This window comes from Melospiza melodia, chromosome 25 (assembly GCF_035770615.1).
Source record: "Melospiza melodia melodia isolate bMelMel2 chromosome 25, bMelMel2.pri, whole genome shotgun sequence".
Lineage (NCBI taxonomy): Eukaryota > Metazoa > Chordata > Aves > Passeriformes > Passerellidae > Melospiza > Melospiza melodia.
In genome coordinates, this window is record NC_086218.1 from 6,683,990 (window position 1) to 6,708,381 (window position 24,392).

General features: G+C 50.6%; 1 pseudogene; it reads right to left on the minus strand.

The window, feature by feature from the left end:
• The window catches only part of LOC134429067 (Fc receptor-like protein 4), an 85,726-nt pseudogene that overhangs the window by 11,516 nt on the left and 49,818 nt on the right, over positions 1-24,392 (minus strand).

The window sequence follows — 24,392 nt, forward strand, 5'->3', positions numbered from 1 at the left end:
TGCCCCACACACCCCTGGGTAAGGTCTCCCCATTTCCTGAGTCAGCCATCCCATGAAACATTGGATGCCCAATTGCTTGACACAAAATTACACATCCATAGAATAAAAGCAAAAATGTTTCCCACACCATTATTTTCCCAATAAAGAACAAACTCAGCAAAAATAAAACTGACAAGGTATAAAACGCTCTGGTTTAGAGAATCCATTACTTTCCCGACCAATCTAGCACAATATACACAAAAATAAATCCCAAAAAAATGAGACTTTCTTGTTCCCTTTAGGAGCCCATTGGTACATCCCACAGCAGTATTTGCTTGTGGATAACACGGAGTGTGGAATCTCCCTGAGTGTCCAACAGCCCCATGGGATTGTTCCCTGCCTGCTTGGCAGTAACCCAGCCTTGAAGGAAGCTTTTTCTTGGGGCCACATTTAGGAACTCTTCCCATTTTTCTCATTCCCACACTGAAACTTGACTGAATTCCCATGGAGGAAGGGAGAAAGGGAGGCACTGTCCATCCTTGGACAGTGCACAGGAATCTGTGGAAATGCCCGTGTGTGCCTCAGGGTCTGATTCCCTGGTAAATCCACTCCAGCCTGCCCTGAATTCCCCTGCCTGGGCACTCCCTGCTCCTGCTGTGACACCCCTGTTCCCCAGCCACTCATGAGCAGCCCCTGCTCAATATTTCCACACTTTTCCCTCTCTTCTGGTGTGCACATCCAGAATGCAAACATTCTCTCTGGGAGTTTCCCTCAAGAAAGAGGGTCCAGGTCAGGTTGTTGAGCAGATTGTTGTTGAATTTGTAGTAGTTTTATGGTTTTCTCAGTCCTATTGGTAAAGGCACAAAATGATCAATTGCTGCATTTCTAGACTGGTTCCCTCACAGCTGCCCTTGCAGAGGGGATTTCCAGCCAGCCCTGCTCTGAAAACCATCAAAGGCCCTCACAGAGACACTGCTTGGGCTCCCTTTGGGCTTTGTGCTTCTTGCAGGGCTGAGCAAAACACAGGCAGGACTTTTTCCCCCCACAGAATTCTCACCTCTGCAGCAGCTCTAAAGCTGCCAGAATCAAAGCCAAGGGGGCAGGGGGGACCTTCAGGTGCTGGCTGCCACCTGGGGCTGGCCAGAGCATGGCTGGGCAATGGCCATCCCTGTGCAGTGGGGCTGGGCCATGGCTGGGCCCCAGCCTTGCATTGACAGGGGTCCCCAGGATGTGCCACCCCTGGGACAGGCACCGGCCAGGAATGTGCAGGGACATTTCTGGAACCGTTCCCCTCTGGGATAGGACCCCCCATGCCAGGATGTGTCACCCCCTGGGGACAGGATCCTCCCAGGAAAGGACCCCCCTGGATGTGCCTCCCCAGGACAGAACCCCCTCCCTTTCCCATCTGACTCTCAGCACAAACAGCCTCTTCCTTCCTGTTCAGGAAAAGAAAAGTGAAAGGGTTGAGGGGGCACAGCCCAACACCTCCTTCCCCCACAGTCTCCCCACCCTTCCCATCCTGCTCCCCATTTTCCCCCTGCCCTGGCTCCCCCCAATCCATTCCCTGCTCAGGTGCTCTCCAGGACTGCTTATCCAGGAACCAGGAGTGAGGGGAACTGGCTCAAAGTGAGAAAAATAAGGAAAAAAAAGAAATAAAGAGTGGAAAATTTCAAGGGCAGGGGAGGGCACAGAGGTAGATCTATCCAGGACCCCCATGTGATGCCTACCAAGGAAATGAGCACCCCAGGGGGACAGTGTTTGGCCCTTAGTCACCCCAAAATCTGAGACACCCAGGGAAGGAGCTGAGATCCCTGTGTCCATCGAGCAACTGCCCATTCCTGGAACCTCCGTTCCCCTGGGAACCCAACCATGCGACCCCCATGCTGTATGTCCCACCTTGCCTGAGTGCCCCATCCCTGTACTGACATTCCCCAGGATCTCCATGGCCCATGACCCCATTCCCAAGGAACCCTCTCTTGTTCATTCCAACCCCTGAAATCTCCCTTCCCCCAGGACCTTCATTCTCTCAGGACCCCCATTCCCCAACCTGCCACATCCGGACAACCCCCACCACATGACCCCAAATCCCAGGAGCCCACGTTCCCCTGGGATTCCCATCCCTGAGTCTCCCCAGCTCTGGGGATCCCCATTCCCATGCTCCCCCCCCACCCCATCCTAGGTGACTCCCTCTCTTCAGGACCCCCATTGCTCACGGACCCCAATGCTGGGACCCCCCATTCCCCTGGACACCCATCCCAGGCTCCCCAAAACCACAGAGTCTCCCACTCATGGAAACCCCATGTCCCACCTTGTCCCATCCACCCTTGTCCCCAGCCTGTCCCCAGCTTGTCGCCCCCCTGCCCCCACCAAGGGCCACCTACACATGGGGACTGACGTGACCTCGCTTCCTTCCCCTTCATCCAAAGAGCCACCAGCCAGGGGAGGCCACAGCAGCGAGTGACAGCCAGTGCACATGGCTGGGGACACCGGGATGGCCGGGAAGGTGGCGCTGCTCCTGTGGGGTGAGTGGCCCGGGCACAGGCCTGACACCCGGGGGATGGGGAGGGGGAACAGGGGGACTGCGGGGTCCCATGAGTTCCCCAATGCCAGCAGTGCAGAGAATGAGGTGACCAGAGCCATGGCATGGCTGTGGGGACATGAGACAGGAGAGAGGAATGTGGGGACAATAATAGGAGGACCGAGATTTGGGGTGGCATCATGGGGCTGGTGGGGGTGACCTGTGCCAGCACGGGGTGGCCGTAGCGTCCCCAGTTCAGGGGTGTCCACAGTGTCCCTGTGTCGTGCCTGAATAAGGGGTGGTTGAGATTTTCCTGACCCCAAGGTGTCCATGTCACACAAGGACAGTTTTGGGACAGCCCCCACACTCTGGAACCCGGTGTGCCTCTGTCCCCATTGTGCCACCCCCACCCAGCCCTTTCCCCTCCCCCTTCCAGCCCAGTCCCTCGGCCTCGCTAGTCAGTGTTCAGGGGATGTCATGGCCCCACCCTGCTGTCGCCAGCCCCATGGTGGCCCTGGCAGGCTGGTGTCCCCTGTCACCCACAGGTGCCCAGACCACCCAACTCCTTGTGGAGCCCCCCTGGAGGCCGGTGGTGCTGTGGGACCGGGTGACACTGACCTGCCAGGGCTCAGGGACCGCCAGTGCCGCAACTTGGTATAAGGATGGGCAGCGCTGGGGGCAGCAGGGACACAACCACCTGACTGTCACTAAGCATGGCATCTACACATATTACAGACCAGCAGTGGGCGTAGGCCCCCCATTAGAGTCTTGTATGGTGAGTGGGGATCTTAAATCATCTGGGTGGCCGCTGATAGATCGGGATGGGCTCCACTCCATGGGCGGCCTCACACCCCTTGTGTGGTGCACGGCACACAGTAACATCCCAGTTCATCCCAGTGCACCCACATGTTCCCAGTGCCATGGGCACCCTCCTTGGACCTGTCTCAAGCCCCTCAGTGAGATGAGACCCTCCTGTCCCACAGATGAGCTGGTGCTGCAGCTGTCAGCACGGGCACTGCTGGAAGGGGACACGGTGACACTGCGCTGCTGGGACCGGCAGGACAACACAGTCACCAGGGTGCGATTTTACCATGTGGAGAAGGATCTGAGGGGTTCCCTCAGGGGAACCGAGCTTTTGCTGTCCCCTGTGCAGCTGCACCACAGCAGTCGCTACGGCTGCATGGGCTTGATGAGGTTCTTTATGTCACGGTCAGCAGCAGTGACAGTGCACACTGAGTACCCCCAAGGCTGGAACTCCAATCTCCTGACACCTCCAAAGCCCCTACCCAGCGTACTCAGAGTCACAGTCCTCCCCTCCCCTCTCCTTCCCAGAGCTCTTCATGGCACTGATTCTGGAGGGTCCCCCCATGCCCACCGAGTGGTCCCCCCTGACTCTCAGCTGCCTCAGCCCTCCCAGCCCCCTGCGGCTCCGAGCGCCCCTCCTGCACGTGTTCTACTGGGATGGGCAGGTGGGGGGTGGAGGGGCTTATGAGAGACCAGATGCAATTAGTGACTCAACCTCTCCTGGTATATATGAACACCAGGAAGTTTGTGATAGCCTAAGTCAATCAGACTGTTGGTGTAATTTCACCTTAATACAGCCTGTAGAAGTGACCTGCCTTGGAGTTCGAGTTGCTATCAGACTTTCATTTAAATTCAAAGTAGACACTGCACTTTTTACAACAGCAGGGCCTTATACAATCCATATTAGGACTCAAATAGTTCAGACTCTACCCAAACTTGAACCTAAAGTGTATGAAATAGGCCCCTACGTAGTAAAGAATGTAAGAGAACAACAACTATTATTCAATCCAGAATGGTCTCTCAAAAGTGTTGAGTTGCTAATGCAAATTAACATCTCAAAAATCCAACCAGCCTGCTCCTCCTTCCTAAAAACATCCTTTGAAGGCTAGACAATGAAGTTACAAAGACAACTATATCTCCAGAGCAGAATAAGAAAAGATCTAACTGAGATATTAAGGACAAGATTAACAGTTTTAAATGGAATTAATTCAAAAATACTGATGAATAAACTGACCACTGCAGCAGGTAGCCTAACAAAATTGAAGCAGCCTTTACAGTCATCTCTATTGGCATTAAGAACTAGCCAGTGGCAGATTTCAAAAGTACTGCCAAAGTAAGAAAGTAGGAAAAAGCCAGGGACCAAGACCACAAGTTAATAGCAAAAGTGAAATAAACAGGGCCAAGGAGACTTCTTCTCCTTTTTAATGCCTTTATTAAAAGTGATCAGCTTAGGATTGGGCGGCTCGACGGGTCTGCAGCGTCCGTCGTCTCTCCCAGGGCGACTCAGAGGAGGAGGATATGCACAGCTCTGTCCACCAGGGGCAGAGCTGGGGATCAGATCTTCTTGGGAGCCTTCAGGCTCTCCTGATCCCATAAGATGGTGCCTCGGTCCGGGTCTCGCTCCTCTCCCAGTCCTGACCCGGGGGATCTCGAGGACAGGGTGAGGAACGATGAAGGTTTCCCGCATCTCTGCAGGCCCAGCACTCCGCTCCTCACATCCAGACATCACTCCAGTCTCTCAACTCTTAGGTGGCTCGTTGTTTTTGGGGTTTCTCCATGAGTTGGAGATGGGGGTCCCACAAAGCATTCTGGTCTTGCGAGTCACTTTGCATAACCCCCCCCCACCTTCTCAGGTGTCTTCCCTATTCTGAGAAAGGTAAAACTTAGCTTCGGGCAAGGTCCCCACCCAGGAGAAGGGCCATTACCTCGCCCCAGCCAGGGCTTTTACTAATACAAAAACAACCATTAGCGACAACGACCCGTGATTACAATAACAAAGGCCGCAGCCCAGCAGTAGTGGTAACTTTTTAAAACAAAAAAATATTAACCAAATTTTTGTTCATAACAAAAAGCACTTAGTACAGTTCATTATAATGTGTCTTTAGCTTTCAGTTGTATACAAGCACAGTTATAGATGCCAACAACAGCAGTTCTGATCATAAGGGAAAGGGGTGAAAGTAATTTTCCTGCTGAAATTTAGAAAATTGTTTGAGATAATGCAATTGATTTTGAAAGGAAGTTTCAATCCTGGTAGACTATGGTGAATTTCACCTATGATCCTGCTTCTAATGTGGCCACTGCCTTTGTGCTTACTATATGTAATGCCACTGTTTATGTTATCCATCCCATCATTGCACTAAGATTAAACCATGAAAAAACAATACTCTACCCTTCAGAACATAGAGTGTGGGCACAAAAGATGAATGAAAAGTGCAGACAGTAAACTTAGAATCCTGCATTACTAGAGAACAGATGAGATTCATTTGTGAAAGCAATACTATTAATGCCCAAGATATGTGTTTAGACAGTGAACAGAGTATTTGTCACTTCGAAGTTCATCCAGTCACTGACCAAAAACTGTGCTCGTATATGCTAGAAAAGAGTGTGTGTGCCTGAGAACTGCTTCTGCTGCTGTAAAAATTGATAGCAATGATGTTATTTTGTCTAGTAGAAATCATTCTAATTTCTGTATTTGTAATTTGTTAGAGATGATCAAGTGTAGTTTTTCGTACTTAGACCGAGTGATATCCCACCGGCTGATTGAAAGCAATTACACAATGAATCACAGACTATCACCTACTCCTATTAGAATGGACCTTAGATTAGTAAAACAATTAATTAAGCACCAAGACCTACTAAAGATCCTAAAGAAAAACTCAAAGAAGCAGAGAGAACTGTCCAATGTGATACAAAAAGAAATAGCTAGAATTCTGCAAAGAATCAAACAAAATGCATATCATCACTGGTGACATTAGTCTTTAAGTAGTCACCAACTGCAAATAGAATCTTTAATAAGTTGTTTCATCCTACGGTAGTTTTGTTAATATTAGTTAGAATAAGTTTAAGATAATCCATTATGAAACGTACATGGTAAAGCACTGAAGTACATTTGTTGTCATAAGAATTTGTACAAAGTAAAAGAATTTACTTCCTTCTTTTAGGAAAGGGGAGAATGAGGCAAAATGAAAATTTTCCAGGATAGAAATCCATTTTAATTTAGGTGAAATGTACATTTTTGAGTAAAGTCTGCGTTTAGGAACCGTAGTTATTTAGCCAGACTGCAAGGCCTAAGCTCAGTGAAGTTACTTCAGTGAAGGACAGAGATAAAGGGGGGAAGACAGAAGATGACAGAGAGAGACAGGGACTGCTGTAAGGGCAAGTCAGCCTGACCTCGGAATTCTTTCTGATTAAAAGGGACTAGCGGCAAATGTCATGCAAAACCCATAAAAATGAATATGTATGAACCTATTGTGAAACTGTATGCATATGTATTTGAGAGAGAGATAAAAAGAGACCTGAAGTTCTCAGAGGTCCACATGCCTTTTTTGAGGAGAGCAATCTCTGCATGCGTCCAGCGCTGTAAGAAACATACCAGCTTTAACACTTTCAAAAAGTTGTGGGGTACTTCTTCTGTTCTCCTCAAAACGTGTCCCTGCCTGCTCATACTCAGTCCTTGCCCACTCGGTGCCCACGATGTGGTTATTGAGCACAGCCCCCTCCTCCTGGGGGGTCCTGTGGGGATAAGGGGGGTGCTGGTGGTGTCTGGGGAGGGGGAAAGGGGAGTCCCAGCGCGAGCCCCCCAGTCACCTTTCCTGAAGCTTCCTGGTGGCAGCAAGGAAAAGGGGAGGGGGTAACCGAGGGGACACTGGGACCCCTGAACCTTCCTGGGATCTCAGCAGCTCCAATCACCCACAGGACCCCAATTCCCATTTCAACCCCAATTCCCAATGAACCCCTGATTCTTCCTGGACACTCTAAACACCCCTGAGGCCCCCAGAAATTCTGCACCACTGCAGGACCCTAATCCCCTGGTGCCCCAAACCCTCTTTGTCCCCGGAACCCCAAGCCTGGCAGGGAGGGGGCCCCCAAACTCCCCCAGGACACAAAAAGGTCCTCCAACATCCCTGCACAGCCCTCCAGGAGCTCCCCAAACTCTCCAGGAGCTCCCAGTGCCAACCCAATGTTCCTCAAAGCCCACCCAGCGATGACCCTGGAGCACAACCAAGACCCTCCAAATTCCCCCCACATGCCCAAGACCTCCAGTCGAGGTCACTGCAGGCTCAGTGTCCACCAGCTCAGGGGCCCTGGTGCTGCTGATCTCTGACTCCACTCTGGGGGCTTCCCCTCACTCCAGGACCCCAATTCCCCCATTGTCACCCACCCCGGCGGTGCCACCAGTGACAGCCCCCGATGACAGCCAGGAGCAGGAGCAGGAACAGGAACAGGAGGGTCCTGCCGACATTCACAGCCACTGCTGGGAATAGAGTGGGACACACTGAGGTGACCCTGAACCATGGGTGTCAGTAACACCCCAGTGACCCTGTGTGACCTCACCGGTGACCCAGGATGAGCCAGGTGTCACCTCCAGGGCCAGCTCAGGGCTGAGTGCCCGGAACACGCGGTGCCCATCCTGTCCCAGCTGGTTGGTGGCCATGCACTGGTAGGTGCCCAAATGTCCCACATCGATGTCCCTGAGCTCCAGGAGGGGACCCTGGGCCACCTCCTGCCTGTTGTGCAGCCAGGTGAAGGTGACAGGGGCTGAGCCCACCTGCACAGAGCAGCGCAGGGTCACGTTGTCACCAACACGCACCTGGTGTGCTAGGGGGCTGGGAGTGATAGTGGCATTGGCCACGGGCACTGTGGGGACACAGACAGGGCTGGCACCTGGCGAGGTGGTATGGGGGGAGCCGTGGGTAGGGTCACCCCCAGCCCAAGGGTCCCGCTCACCCAGGACGGTGACATTCAGGGGGTCGCTCTCCACCATGCTGTCCACATCGCTGACACAGCACCAGTACTGGCCGCTGTCATTGTCCCCATTGTGGCACAGCTCCAGGCGGGGGCCAGTGCCCAGCTGTGCCCCTGAGCCCTCCTGGTGCCAGGAGAAGGACAGGGGACCTGTCCCTGTGGCCACCGTGCAGCTCAGCACCAGGCTGTCCCCGAGTGTTACCTGTCCCCTGGGGGTTTGTGCCCACAGTGACACCCCCGAGGGCAGGACGCCTGTGGGATGAGGGGACAGCAGAGGACAGTGAGCGACCCGGGGCACTTTGAGAGGTGCAGCAGGACCCCAGTGTGGGAGAGAGGGCGCAGATATGGGGAGTCTTGGAAACAGGGGAATGGGGGGTTCAGGAGGGGAGACACCTGGAGAGGAAGTGGGGCAACACCAGGGAGGGTATAGGGACCCAGGGAGAGGATGGTGAGACCTGGGAACGAACAGGGACCTCAGAGAGGGATGGGGGGAGCAAGAAGGATTGAAAGGACCCAGTGAGGGATAGGGAGACATGGGTGAGGAATGGGGCACCTGGTGAGGGACCTGGGGCTGGGAGGGCAAGACATGGAAAAGGTGTCAAGGAAGGATGGGGGTATCCATGTAGGGCTGGGGGATCAGGAGAAAGACACAAGGGGGAGGGTGTTGTGGTGTGCTGTGATGTCCCATTTTGGCCTTCCAGGTCACTTTCCCAGGTGTGCCTATACGTCTAATCCCTTCCCCCTTGCCCCCATGCTGAGTGAGTCCTGTCAATCAGGCTAAACGTTCCAGCAAGGCGTCGCGTGGTTGGTCAAGTTTAAAGGATGCCCCTATGCCCAGAGGTCATTGGCCTGTCTGGGTGTCATCTTCCCCTGAGACCCTGCCCCTCTCACCTGGTTGGTGGCTCACCTGTACCTCCCGTCCCCCTGTCCCTGAGCTTAAAAAGGTGATCAGAGCATGCGGTCCTGATTCTGTTGGAGCAGGTCCTCATGTTCAGACCTCTGTAACCATGGAATAAACCTCTGGACATTAAACCCTCCAGCAGAATCCATCTCCTTTTTCTCTTCACCATCGCCTGAAGCTATCCTCTTGAGGTAAACGGGGTCCTAACAAGCCTGGACTTGTTCAGTGCCAAGCTGCAACCACCAGCAAGCTAAAGTATCTCTGGGGTGATACACTTCAGTTGCTGCCTTTGGCCCAGCAGCAAGGGTCAGACTGGCCCAGGCACAATCTAACTGGTAATATTGGGAGCTTTTTTTTCCCAATATTTGGCGTCCCTGGGTGGGCAAAGCGACTCTGCAGCCCGAGACGGACCACAGCACCTCGCAGAACCTTCTGGCAGCCGTGCATCCAGCTGAAAGGGGCTTTGGTTGCAAGGCCCTCGGCTAGAGACTTTGGGAATATTCCCAGAAGAAGTTTCGTGGACTGTTCGGCACCTGTGGAAAGCCCAGCTCCTTTCTGGTGAGCAGATTTTCCAGAGGGAGGACAGGGTAGCCTCTCTCGCCCAAGAGAGGTCCTGTTCCGGTGAAGAGACCTGCCTGTACCCCAGCCAGCTACAGCTTCCATTTTGGGTGAGTATCTCTGCTCTCGGTAGGGCAGGAGCTCAAAAACAGACTCTGACGTGAGTTCTGTTCCTTTTTGCCTTTGCATTTTTGGCTGCGCAGCCCCACAGACGGGAATTCATTGATTTCTAGCTATTAGCTTTCTGCCGCGTGTTTTGCTGTCTTTTGGAATTCGCGCGGGAAATCTTTGCCCTTCCTCTTGGCTCTGCAGGCTCGGCTCTCTCCACGTGGTCAGGAGATCTTTCTCTCTCTCTCTGTGCGGGGGAGGGGGGGTTCTCTGCACACGCGGCGCAGGGGGCCCCGGTTTCGGCTTGCCACGTGGCGTGGCTGCTCTCTCTGCTCCGCGGGAGGGTGCATTCCACGGCGGGGGAGGCTTTGTTTCTGCCTCAGCTCAGCAGGGCGTGCCCTGCTGCTGCTGCCTGGGAATTTTAAAAGCAGTATATACAGCTGCATAGAGAAGCTTTTGTCGGCTCGTTATCGCTTTCCTATCTGTGTTTTTTTTTTTTAGAAATCGGTAGCTGATTTTAGCTTTGTTTTTGGTCAGGCGAGATTTAGTACTTTGCTTTTTACATCTAACATGGGTTTGAAACTCAGCATTGTACAAAAAGGAGTGTATTATAATATTGTTAGCACTTTAAATAGTGGTAATGTGAAGTTCTCAAAGGGAAAATTGAAACAGTTTGTAAGATGGCTTTTCCTCCACTTCCCACAAATCTCCCCTGAAGAAATCCACAATATTCAATTCTGGGATAAACTTGGAAATGAATTGATAACCTTAGGACAATCTGGCAATGCCCCCTCAGCTAAATTTGTGTTTTGGAGTTTACAAATTCGTACAGCATTGCTCAAACAAAAGGAAATGGAGAAAAAGCCAAATGTAAAGCCATGTACCTCTGCTCTCCCTGTTTCTCCCTCTCCTAGTTCTAAAACCCCTAAACCTCTTTACTCAAAACTTGGTAAAATGCCTGAGTTGCCCTGTCCACAAGGCCCTGGCCAGGCTGCGTGGAACCTTTCCCAATCCCCTGTGTCCCCTCCTCTGAAACCCACAGCACGTGTTAGCTTTCCTGAGAGCAGTGATAGCCAAAATGGCCCCCAGCCCCTAGGGGGTCCACAAGATGGTGGATGCCACGTGGCATCTTCCCAAACCTGGTCTTCTTCCCAAAATCCCTTTAAGCATCCTGAAACTCCAGCCCCATCCCCCTCTCCTCCTGTTCCTCGTGACACCTTCCCCCCTCCCTTTCCTGCAGTACCCTCAGCTCCACCCCTCTACTCCTCCCAGGGGGCGTCTGCTGACGTGATGTCACCAGGTGTCCTCGCCCCCTGCTTGCCCCCTGACCCCGCCCCCTGTTCCCACGGTTTCCCCGCCCCTTGCTGGCCCCCTGACCCCGCCCCCGGTACCCGTTGCGTCCCCGCCTCCGGTACCCGTTGCGTCCCCGCCCCCGGTACCCATTGCGTCCCCGCCCCCTCCCCGGGTTCCCACGGTGGGGACACACCCACTGCCATTCCCCAAACCTGTATCTGTGATCCCAATGCTTCTGTTTCAAGGGATACAGAGCAGGGAACAGCAGATTCAATGCATAGTCCCATGTTGTCACTGGCTCCTGTTACCTTTCAGCCTGCAGCTCAGGGGGGAGCAGCTCCAACTGCTAATTGGAGTTCTTTTGGACGACAATTGATTAAAGAGATCTGTAAGTCTCATAAAGAATATGGTCCACACAGTCCATATTTCCGTGGCCTTTTAAATTCTGAATTGAGTAGGACTGTAGTGATTCCACATGATTTAAAACAGCTTTTTTCCTGTCTTGTGACCTCCACGGAATTCAAATTATGGGAAATAGCATGGAAACAACTGCTGAATGATGCTCTCCCAGGCTTGCATTCTGATCCAAACACAGCCAAAGACAACAGTGGTAACCCTATCACCATTGAGCACCTCTGTGGTGAGGGCCAATGGTCTTCTCCCTCGATCCAAGCTACTGCAATTCCTGCAGAAACACTCGAGAAAGTAAAAGAAGCAGCTGAAAAAGCGTTCTTTTCCCTACAACCTGAGGGGCCTTTTGAGCCCTATAGTAAAATTAAACAGCTACCATCAGAGCCTTGTTTGAAATTTGTAGAAAGGTTAACTAGAGCTATTGAAATACAAGTTAAAAAAGAGAATGCTAGGGAAGCAATTTTAGAAGAAATGGCATTTACAAATGCAAATGAACAGTGTCAAGCGGCAATCCTGAGCCTTCCTATCGAACCTCCTGCAACCTTAAAAGATATGCTCCTAGTGTGTAACAGGAAAGTGCCTCTGATGAGTGTGGCTGAAGACACCAGACCAAGGCTGCTGCCAAGACCACCTCAGCGTGTCGCCGTTGCCAGCCCTGCGCCTTTTCCCTCAGCACAGCAGTACCCTGGGCAGCAGCGGAGACCAGCAATGGTTGAGCCCACAAAGCCATGCCTACTTTGTAACGAGCTAGGACACTGGAGTAACCAGTGCCCCCTGAAAAGGGAATTTGATGAATTTAGAAATGGCAAGGGAGGAGAACTACAAGCCCTCCCTGGGGGTCAACAACAACAAAAAAACTGAAAAGAAAGCGCCCGCCTGCCAGGCGCGCAGACACAAAAAGAGCAGGCCAAGGGAATAAGGGTGGCAAAACAAATCAAGCGCGCGATAATATTAATGTTTGTGTAAGTGAAGCACATGCTTCAAAGACTGTGTATGATTTAAGTGATCCTGTGTTAACCACGTCTTCTGTCAATGAGCCTTACAGGTTGCAGCTGACTGAGTCACTCCATCTGGAGGACACTGATTGGCATTTTGTGTCTGTAAATCCTGAACAGAAAGGTACTTGGAACCGGATTCGTTGTAAGTACATCGTCATTGGGGACACCAAACACACACCACAAGAGATCGAAATTGCTCCAGGAATGACAACATCAGATCCTGAGCAATTCGTTCTCGGCCTGCATTGTTTCCACCCACCCCTGTTTCTTCCCAAGGGACAAATTGTTGCACAAGCTATCCCTGTGCCATCTTTACCTGAAAATATCAAAAAACAAGGGCCCACAGTCGCCCGGGTCCAAGTTATTGGGAAAGACAAACCCAAATTATGGTGTAATGTCAGTGGGGGTGGGGAGTCTAAACGCATTGAGATGCTTGTAGACACAGGTGCGGACTGCACAGTAATTCCAGTACAAGACTGGCCAGCACATTGGCCTTTGCAAAATGTTGCCGGTCACCTTCAAGATGTAGGAGGTCTGCAATTGGCAAGACAATCCAAAAGCATTATTCAATTTGAGGGACCAAATGGACAATTGGCAAATATCCGTCCGTTTGTGTTGGATTATTCTGAACCTTTGTTAGGGAGAGATTTAATGGCCCAGTGGGATGTCACAATTGATATTCCAGACTCTCCACAGCATATTTGTACAGCAGCAATTGAACAACAGCGCCCCACCCAAAAACTGAAGTGGATAACAGACAAACCAGTTCAGGTGAAACAGTGGCCGCTCAGTAAACAAAAAATAAAGGTGCTTGAGGAGCTAGTGGAAGAGCAACTAAAAAAGGGCCACATTGTGGAGACCATGTCCCCATGGAACTCTCCAGTGTTTGTCATCCAAAAAGCTGACAAAAAGAGATGGCGACTCCTCTGTGATCTCCGACAAATTAATAATGTAATTGAAGATATGGGTTCTCCCCAACCTGGTATGCCATCCCCAACAATGCTTCCCCAAGATTGGAAATTAGCTGTTATTGATATTAGGGATTGTTTTTTCCAAATCCCCTTGCACCATGACGATGCACCGCGTTTTGCATTCTCAGTCCCTTCTATTAATATGGAATCCCCTATGAAAAGGTACCATTGGACCGTTCTCCCTCAGGGATTAAAGGTATCTCCAGCTATCTGCCAGTGGTATGTGTCTTCCCTGCTTTCCCCAGTACGTGCAGCTGCAGAGAAGGCCATTATCTATCATTATATGGATGATATTCTTGCGTGTGCCCCCAATGATGATTTACTCACACATGCACTTGACCTAATGATCGATGCATTGATTGTTGCAGGGTTCGATCTCCAGGAAAAGAAAATTCAAAAGATGCCACCTTGGAAGTATTTGGGCTTAGAAATTGGAAATAGGACCATTGTTCCTCAAAAACTAGAAATCAATCCAAAGATCAAGACCCTTGCGGATGTCCACAAGTTGTGTGGGTCTTTGAATTGGGTAAGACCATGGCTCGGTCTGACTAATGAAGACCTTGCCCCTCTTTTCAATTTATTGAAAGGGGGAGAGGACCCAGGTGCTCCTAGGTCTGTTACCCCAGAGGCACGGAAAGCTCTAGAAAAGGTTCAGATTGCAATGTCCACAAGACAGGCCAACCGATGTCGGCCTGACCTGCCATTCAAATATATCATCCTAGGTAAGTTGCCACACCTCCATGGAATTATTTTCCAGTGGGAGGAAAAACAAACACCTAAAGCAAAGAACACACCAAAAAAGGACCGGGACCAGAGGGACCCTCTCTTGATCATAGAATGGGTTTTCCTCAGTCACAAAAGGTCCAAGAGACTGACAAAGCCTCAGGAGCTGGTAGCAGAACTGATCCGGAAGGCAAGGACCCGGATCAGGGAGTTGGCAGGATGTGATTTTAAGTGCATTCACATTCCAGTTGAGTTAAAATCAGGTCAAAATACTATGAAAATACTGGAACAATTGTTTCAAGAAAATGAAGTGTTGCAGTTTGCTCTGGATTCCTACTCAGGAGAAATTTCGGTAGCGCGGCCCGCTCACAAATTGTTCGAACAAGATGTTCAATTTACCTTAAAACTGAGAAGTGCTCTAAGTAGGAGACCTTTAAAAAGAGCTCTAACTGTCTTCACAGATGCATCTGGGAGGTCCCACAAGTCTGTTATGACTTGGAAGGATCCTCAAACCCAGCAGTGGGAGACAGACATTGCTGAGGTGGAAGGTTCACCTCAGGTTGCTGAATTGGCTGCTGAATTGGTTGTTAGGGCCTTTGAAAGGTTCTCAGAACCATTTAATCTGATTACAGACTCTGCATATGTGGCAGCAGTAGTATCCAGGGCAGATCAAGCAATACTGCAAGATGTGTCTAACATCGCACTGTTTGAATTGCTCTCAAAACTGGTAAAGTTAGTCACTCACCGAGAGCAACCATTTTATGTGATGCATGTCAGGTCACACACTGACTTGGCAGGGTTTATTGCTGAAGGCAACAGAAGGGCAGATGCTCTTGCTGCACCTGCAGTGATGGCCACTCTCCCAAATGTTTTTGAACAGGCAAAAATCAGCCACCAGCTTTTCCACCAAAATGCACCTGGCCTGGTTCGTCAGTTTAACATCACTCAAGAACAGGCCAAAGCGATTGTGGCCACATGCCCAAATTGCCAACAACATGCACTCCCTACAGTGAGTACGGGAGCAAACCCAAGGGGACTGAACAGTTGTGAACTGTGGCAAACAGATGTAACACACATACAGTCTTTTGGACGGCAGAAATATGTTCATGTTAGTGTAGATACCTTTTCTGGAGTGGTCTATGCTTCTGCCCACACAGGAGAATCATCTATTGATGCTATTAAGCACCTCTTACAGGCTTTTTCTTTCATGGGCATCCCCAAGGAGCTGAAAACTGATAATGGGCCTGCTTACAAATCCAAGGAATTCGGGAGCTTCCTGCAGCAATGGGGAGTAGAGCACAAAACTGGCATCCCCTACTCCCCTACAGGTCAAGCCATTGGAGAAAGAACTCACTGTGATATTAAAAGGGTCCTGGACCAGCAACAACAGGTTCTGAAGGCAGAACCTCCCCACATCCGGTTATCCAGGGCGCTATTCACAATAAATTTTCTGAATTGTTCTTTTGACAGCCTGAACCCACCCATCCTACGTCACTTTGGGGGGAGCAATCATAAGTTAATAAAAGAAAAACCTCCAGTTTTAGTAAAGGACCCTGAGACTTGGAAAATGGTGGGACCCTACAAATTGGTTACTTGGGGACGTGGATATGCCTGTGTGTCCACCCCCTCTGGTTTAAGGTGGGTTCCTTCCAAATGGGTAAAGCCCTATGTTCCCAAGGTCTCAGAGAAATCTACAGAAGCACCCCAGGTTGCTCATGCTGCCTGGAGAAGAAAACGCTGCATGCGTTCTCTGGAGGAAATTCCATTTAAGCCTCCTATCTGGAATAGTTTATAATATATATTTGTTTCAAGTTTTTGTGCCAGTTTAGATCCCACTGTTCGTGTGTAGCCTCGAGACACCATGAGACCGAGCCTGCTTCTCGTCCTACTCGTGATCATCCCACCTGTGACCTCCTGCATAGTTCTTCAGCCCAGACCACATAAGGACTACCTTGACAAAGGCTCTCAGACATCAACAGAGAAACTGACAACTGGCTGAAAGGACTGTTCAAAGGCTGGGGACTCTCGGGCTGGTTGGGATCTATTCTGAAAACTGTGTTTTTAGTGCTGTTTATTTGAGTTATAGTTATTGTAGTTGTTAGCATTGTTTGGACTAATCAAACGCATGGTTCTCAAGTTAATTTCAAGCTCATCTCCCCCTCCTGAGGTCTACCATTTGGAAGCCCTCAGTGCTCCAATGGATGACCTGGAAGCCTCAGTAGAAAACACTGACCCTCCTGTAGAGGAAGAACTGATTTACCAACCATGGTTTGGCAATCATTCTGCACCACAAACATAGTCCTCTTCTTTTTAAACAAAACTAGGGGGAGATGTTGTGGTGTGCTGTGATGTCCCATTTTGGCCTTCCAGGTCACTTTCCCAGGTGTGCCTATACGTCTAATCCCTTCCCCCTTGCCCCCATGCTGAGTGAGTCCTGTCAATCAGGCTAAACGTTCCAGCAAGGCGTCGCGTGGTTGGTCAAGTTTAAAGGATGCCCCTATGCCCAGAGGTCATTGGCCTGTCTGGGTGTCATCTTCCCCTGAGACCCTGCCCCTCTCACCTGGTTGGTGGCTCACCTGTACCTCCCGTCCTCCTGTCCCTGAGCTTAAAAAGGTGATCAGAGCATGCGGTCCTGATTCTGTTGGAGCAGGTCCTCACGTTCAGACCTCTGTAACCATGGAATAAACCTCTGGACATTAAACCCTCCAGCGGAATCCATCTCCTTTTTCTCTTCACCATCGCCTGAAGCTATCCTCTTGAGGTAAACGGGGTCCTAACAAGCCTGGACTTGTTCAGTCACCAGCTGGAACCACCAGCAAGCTAAGGTATCTCTGGGGTGATACACCGCAGTTGCTGCCTTTGGCCCAGCAGCGAGGGTCAGACTGGCCCAGGCACAATCTAACTGGTAATATTGGGAGCTTTTTTTTTCCAATAGGAGGGGAGCCAGGGAAAGATCTTGGAAAGGTTAGGGCCACAGGGCAGGTGTCAGGGAGCGCTGGGAGTCCCCATGCAGTGCTGGGGCCCCAGGAGGCTATGGGGGCTCCGTGTGCTCATCCCCACACTCACTGTGCACCGTGACACGGAGCTGGGTGCTGCTCTTCTGCATGGCCCCCTCTCGGAGTGCACCTGGCAGCTGTACTATCCCGAGTGGGAGACCCTCACAGCGGGAACCAGCAGCTGTGGGGACCCCTGCAGACCCCCCACCACCTGCCCGTCTTGGTAGAACACGTGCAGGAGGAAGGCTCTGGGCCGCAGGGGTCTGGGGGTGCTGAGGCAGCTGAGAGTCAGGGGGGACCCCACGGTGGGCTCGTGGGGACCCTCCAGCATCTGAAACGAGAAGAGCTCTGGGAAGGAGAGGGGAGGTGAGGACTGTGACTTTAAGTCTGCTGGGAAGTGGCTTTTGGGGTTGTCAGGAGATTGGAGTTCCAGCCGTGGGGGTGCTCACCGTGCACTGTCACTCTCACTGGCACCGACTGTGCCCACATTGACATTTCGGTGTCCACCCAGCCCCTGCACGTGTAGTGGCCACGTTGGAGCAGCTGCAGAGGGGACAGGGACAGCTCGGCCCCATAGCGGGACCTCCCCACTTCCTTGTCCCCATGGTAAAATCGCACGTCTGTGAGTGGCATGTCCCGCCAGCGCCAGCAGCGCAGTGTCACCGTGTCTCCCCGCAGCAGTGCCCGTGCAAAGACCTGCAGAACCAACTGGGCTGCGGGACACAGGGGTCTTGTCACACAGGGGGTCCCGTTTTCCTAAGGGTTCCCCCATTGGGTCACCCCAGGGCACCGGGGGTACCCAATTCCAACATGGGGTTCTCCACACTGGGATGCTCTGGGATGTCCACAGAGCAGGGGATGGGCTTTGGTCACATAGGAGATTACCTATGGAATGGAGACCACCCAGAGCCCTTGGGGTTCCTGTGAGTGCCAGGCTGGGGACACCCAAAACCCCTCACTGTCTGAGCCTATCATGGGGGGGCTGCGCCCAGTGCCAGGTCTGTCACACATGTGGGTGCCTTCCATGTTGACAGTGAAGTGGTCACATTCCTCCTGCCAGAGGCATTGCTTGTCTTTGTACAAGGTAGCATCACCAGTTGTCCTTGAGCCCTGGCAGGTCAGTATCACCCGGTCCCACAGCACCGCCGGCCTCCAGGGGGGCTCCATGAGGAACTGGGTGGTCTGGGCACCTGCAGGTGACAGGGGACACCAGCCTGCCAGGGCCAGCATGGGGCTGGGGAGAGCGAGGTGGGGCCATGGCATCCCCCGAGGACTCACCAGTGAGGCCAAGGGTCTGGGCTGGAAGGGAGAAGGGACAGGGCTCAGTGGGGGTGGCACTGTGGGGACAGAGCCACCTGGGGCACAGGGCATGATGGATTCCCCAAATGGTCCCCATGGGGACAGCAGCTACTGTAGAAAGTGTGTGATGGTGGTCCGCAAAAGATATTTTGCGAAGCAGGGAGACATGTCTGTGTCACCCAAGCACCGCGTCCATGTGGCACAGGCACCTTGGAACCATGTACACTGAAGCCACCCTGGGCTGAATCAGAACATGGGGACACTGTGGACACTCCAGGCATGAGGACACCACAGACACAGCCCATACTGGCCCAGGTCATCCCCACCAGCTCATGATCCCATCCCCATGATCACATCCCCATGGCCACATCCTCAACTGTTCTTGTCCCCTTCTGTCCCCGCATCCCAGTTCCCTTGTCCCTACTCCCAGAGCTACCTGAGCCCAAAGGTGCCAGTCCCCACATTCCTTTCCCCACCTTCATCCCCAAATTCCTGCCCCCCTGTTCTTGTCCTGAAAGCCACCATACATCCCCAGTCCCATCAAGGTCTGCTGTGGGTACTGAAGCCCTAAAGCAGATAGCCTTCCAGAAGTAATGGGTTAAAACATGGAATGAGAGGCATGTAAAGAAAGGCCTAGCACTAGAACACACGGAGAAAGCACAGCACTAGGAAAACAGAGCAACAAATTAGATAAGAGGTAGAGCATCATGACAGGGGAAGAGATAGGTATAGGAGAAACTAACGGACTAAGCAGGTTTAGAGCCAGCAATGTCGAAACGATCCTAGGGGTTTTGCCAAACCACGGGATCTAAGCCAAACACACCGGGAATTGACCAAATTAGGAAATGAGTTCAAAAGTTTAAAGAGGAAGACTCATCGGAAAGACCCCGTCTATGATGAAGGCAACAGTAACGACCACCTGAAAATTCCCCAAAAGAGATGTCTCCACCTACGCTCCGCCCACGCTCCGCCTACACCACGCCCCATATGAATATGCATGATTATGTACCTGATCTGATGTAATCCTATACCCAAAATTGTATATAAGGCTTGCTTTTGCTATGTGAACTCAGAAATCCATTTTGTGATTTCTCCGACGCGTCGTTAATAAAAATACCTCCTGCTTAATTGACTTAAGCTGAGTCTGATTAGGCAGTCACTCTGCCTGTTTGGGGCAAAATTCGGCATCATTTCTGGCGAGCCAGCCAGGAGGTATGGCACCAGACAGGAGATCCAAGCCTTAAGGGTCCTCTCCCGAGCCGGGTCCGGGGCCGGGGTCTTCTGGGCGCCCCTGACGGCTTTTCGTCGGGAGAAGCTCCTTCCCTGGACCAGTGCTCTCGGATGGACGCTGGCTGCATCTCCTGCTCAATTAAAGAGTTATTTTAATTGCCTATTGGCTTTAAGAGGTATTTAAATTGTTTGTTGGTTTTGGGATAAAGCGCTTTGTTTGGAAAACGAGGGTCAGACGTGACCGCTCGCAGGGTAAGCCGGAGGGACGCCTCGGTAAAAATCCCTGATTATACGGGTTAAAGTCCCGTAAACGCGGGTTAAAGTCCCGCTACTGGGTTAGAGTCCCAGCTACTGGGTTAGAGTCCCAGCATTCTGATTATACGGGTTAAAGTCCCGTAAATACGGGTTAAAGTCCCGTAGACGCAGGTTAAAGTCCTGCTACTGGGTTAGAGTCCCAGAAATAAAGACGCAGGTTAAAATCCTGCTACTGGGTTAGAGTCCCAGCTACTGGGTTAGAGTCCCAGCATTTGGTTTTGTGAACGTAAAAAAAAAAAAAAAAAAAAAAAAAAAAAAAAAAAAAAAAAAAAAAAAAAAAAAAAAAAAAAAAGAAAAAAGAGAAAAAAAAAGAAAAAAAGGGAAAAGAGAAAACAAGGAAAAGAGAAAACGCAGGTTAAAGTCCTGCTGGAAGGAGTATTTGTTTATCTTGTTATCTTGATATCTTTGGTTTGTTTTGCTGTATGGGAGATTGCCTACTGTTCTTTGAGAACGGGAGAAAGATGTGTTAATTGGTGGTTTTATGTGTTTGTTTTATGTGTCCATTGTAAAATCTTATAGGGGACGCTTTTATTACTTTCTATGTAAACAGATTGGAAATGTATGTGCATGAACTTGAGAACCCGGTATTTCACGGTCTATCGGCGACCTCTTGTGACCAAACCCGGTAAAACAGTCTGTTTTGACATAAGACCATAAGGTAGGAACCTTTCACTGTACGTGTGTGTGTGTGGAGTGAGTGAGACGCAGCATCGCTGCGAAACGAGAGCGGAGTCCCGATCCGCATTTCCTGGACGAAGCGAATGGAAATTGTGTGAATGAAGTGTTAAGGTATATTGGCATATAGTACTTGTGGAAAAGAGCACGAATATAGAGAATAGCCATGGGAAGCCAACAGAGTAAAGATATAAATATGAAAACCCCTTTAGGATGTATCCTAAGACACTGGAAGGACCTGGGAGGGATTCCAGGGGGAAACATAAGTAAAAAGACACTTCTTAAGTATTGTACACAATGGTGGCCCCTGTACCGTCTGGATGACGGAGAAAAATGGCCACCGGAGGGAACAACTAATTATAATACCATTTTACAACTTATGCTCTTCCTCCGGCGGCTCAATAAGTGGGATGAGGTAATATACGCAGACATGTTTTTCACCCTAAGGAATAAACCTGAGTGGCAAAAGGAATGTGGAATTAATGTAGCCCCTCAGGACCCCCTAGTATTGGCTTTGGAAAAAGATAAGAAGGGTCCGAAGTCAAAGGACCGTTGCTGTGATGCATGCAGTATTGGACAGCAGTGTCTCAAGTTAACAAGGAGAGATAGTGGAAAAGAGAGCGAAATAAGCTTGTGGGAATACCATCCATTCGCTCCAGGGCGGGAAGGACCCCTTCCCAGACCAAAAGAGGAACAGGGGGATCCTAGCCCATTAAAGGAATTGGAGCAGTGGTGGAAATCTAAGTTTGGATGCAGCCCTCAGAAGCTAGACAACGGCTGGGAGGAGGGTAGCCCATCAAAATCGGGGATTAGCGAGGGAAAGGGCAGCCCTCAGGGACCAGATAGCCCACAGGGGTCGGGGAGCCATGCTGACAGCCCACCCAGACTGGAACTCGAAAGGGAAGAAGGCAGTCCGTCGGGAGTAGAGAGCCGGGGGGAGACACGCAGCCCGCCCGAGCTCAGTCCATATGGGGATAGTAACACATCCAGAAACGGGGGTGACTGTAGAATGGAAACTAGCACACCAAAGACCGGTGCTTGCAGAATGGAAACCAGCACACCAAAGGCTAGGGACAAGAGCAACTCATTGGGGGGCGACGTCTCTGAATTAAAATATAGTAAGGGGAGTGGTAATGTGACATGCGAAAAGGAGACAGAGAACAACTCGCAGAGACTGAGTATAATAATACAGATAGAGGATAAAAGAGATGGGAAAGCAGCAGAGGACGAGAGGGGTAGTAGCCCGGGGCAGGATAGGAGTCGACAGATATTAGGGGGACGACAGACCCAGGACGGAACGGACTGTGTAATAGAGATAGGAAGTGAAAATGAGGAATTGGACATAGGGGCACAGGAAGAGGACCCCGGGGCAAGGACCAGTCATTCGTATTATACCAGATCTGTGGCACGGGGGGAAGCAAAACGAAGAGAGGAGGGGAACCATACGATAGCTCCTCTCCGACAAATTATGCCAATGGTAGGGGAAAAGACTAGAGTAAAGGTGCCATTCTCGACAAGTGATTTGAACAATTGGAGAGATGAAGCAAAAAATTTTAGGAGAAATCCGGAGGGAGTAGCAAAGAGATTTGAACTAATGGCGAAGAATTTAGATATTGATTGGGAGGATGTAGAAGTGATGCTGTCGGAGCTGACAGATACAGAAAGAGAGCTTGTGTTGGAAACAGGGAGACAACATGCTCGAGTGTTACCGGGGAGAATAGAAGATAATTTTCCCAGCAGTAAACCAGAATGGGACCCAGGTAACGCGGATCATTATCAACGGTTAGTGCAGTATAGGAAACTGATAGCGATGGGCTTGCGTAATGCAATCCCTAAGGCTATCAACTGGTCAGTGCTATATAACATCAGGCAGGGAAAGGATGAGACCCCATCGGAGTTTTTGGACAGACTCAGGGTGGCAATGAGACAATACACACCCCTAGACCCGGCAACAGAAGAAGGGAAACAGCACTTGCTAGGGTTAATGATGGGACAGAGTAACCCAGACATCAGGAAGAAGTTACAAAAGCTTGAGCATCCAGCAAACAAAAACGTAGAGATACTGCTAAACGAGGCATGGAAGGTATACAATAATAGAGAAGCAGAAGAGAAGAAAAAGGAAGACAGGAGGATAGCTCGAGTGGTGGCTGTAGCAGTGGCAGCTCAAAAGACAGGTTACCCGGAACCTGGAACTCGAGGAAGGGGTAGAGGCAACCCAATGGGAAGGGGAGGAAGACTCCAGCCCCACCCCACTAGGGTAGGGCCAAATCAATGTGCGCACTGTCTACAGATGGGGCACTGGAGGCGAGAATGTCCCCAACTGAGGGTTATGGCCACTACCACCACCACACATCAGGATAGTGAATGACGGGGACCGGTGGGCCGTACCCTAGCAGACCCACTGGTTAAAATGGAGCTAGGGGAAGGTAAAAAGGAATTGAGCTTTTTAATTGATACGGGAGCAACTTTTTCGGTTTTAAATCAGGAATTGGTACCTAAAAGTGATGAATTTGTACAAGTTGTGGGAGCAACAGGCCAACCAGAAAAAGCTTACTTTTTGAAACCCATTAAATACAAAATTGGGAAACAAATGGGAATTCATCAGTTCCTGTATTTACCAAATTCGCCAAAGCCCTTATTGGGAAGAGACCTATTGGAAAACCTGGGAGCCATAATAAAGTTCAACAAAGATAAATTGGAATTTCAAGTAAACGATGAACAACTGATTACAGCCCTAAGCCTAACAATCAGTTGTGTGGAACCCAAACCTGAGAACCACAACTTCGAGCGAATCCTGAGCAAGACTTATCCATTAGTATGGGCTACAGATATACCTGGAAAATCAAAACGAGCGACACCGATTGTTGTCGAACTTAAGGTCGGGGCAAGACCGGTGGTAAGAAAACAATACCCTCTGAGGATAGAAGACAGAAAGGGAATTGAGCCCATAATCAAAAGGTTTTTAGAACTGGGGTTATTGGTAGAATGTGAATCGGATTTTAATACACCGATCTTGCCAGTAAAGAAACCTAATGGAACGTATAGGCTTGTTCAGGATCTGAGGGCAGTAAACGAAATAACCAAGACATTACACCCGGTGGTTGCTAATCCATATACACTTTTAACCAGGCTAAAGGATAGCCTGGCTTGGTTCACCGTATTAGATTTGAAAGACGCATTCTTCTGCCTTCCCTTAGCCCCCGAGAGTCAAAAGATTTTTGCCTTTGAGTGGGAATCAGTAGATAGGGGGAGAAAGACCCAACTTACCTGGACACAGTTGCCCCAAGGCTGGTCTAACTCGCCCACAATCTTTGGGAATCAGTTAGCCAAAGAATTAGAACAATGGGAAGGGCCACCGGGAGATGGCGCCCTCCTGCAGTACGTAGACGACCTCCTAATAGCGACAGTGACGGAGGAAGAATGCATTGAATGGACTATTTCCTTGTTGAATTTCCTGGGTCTAAGTGGATATCGAGTCTCTCAACAGAAAGCACAACTGGTGCAAAAGGAAGTGGTGTACCTGGGATACGAAATCTCCAGAGGGCAGCGATCCCTGGGAGCAGCCAGGAAAGAGGCCATCTGCCAGATGCCCAAACCAGAGACGGTGAGAGACCTGCGCGCCTTTCTGGGGATGACAGGTTGGTGTCG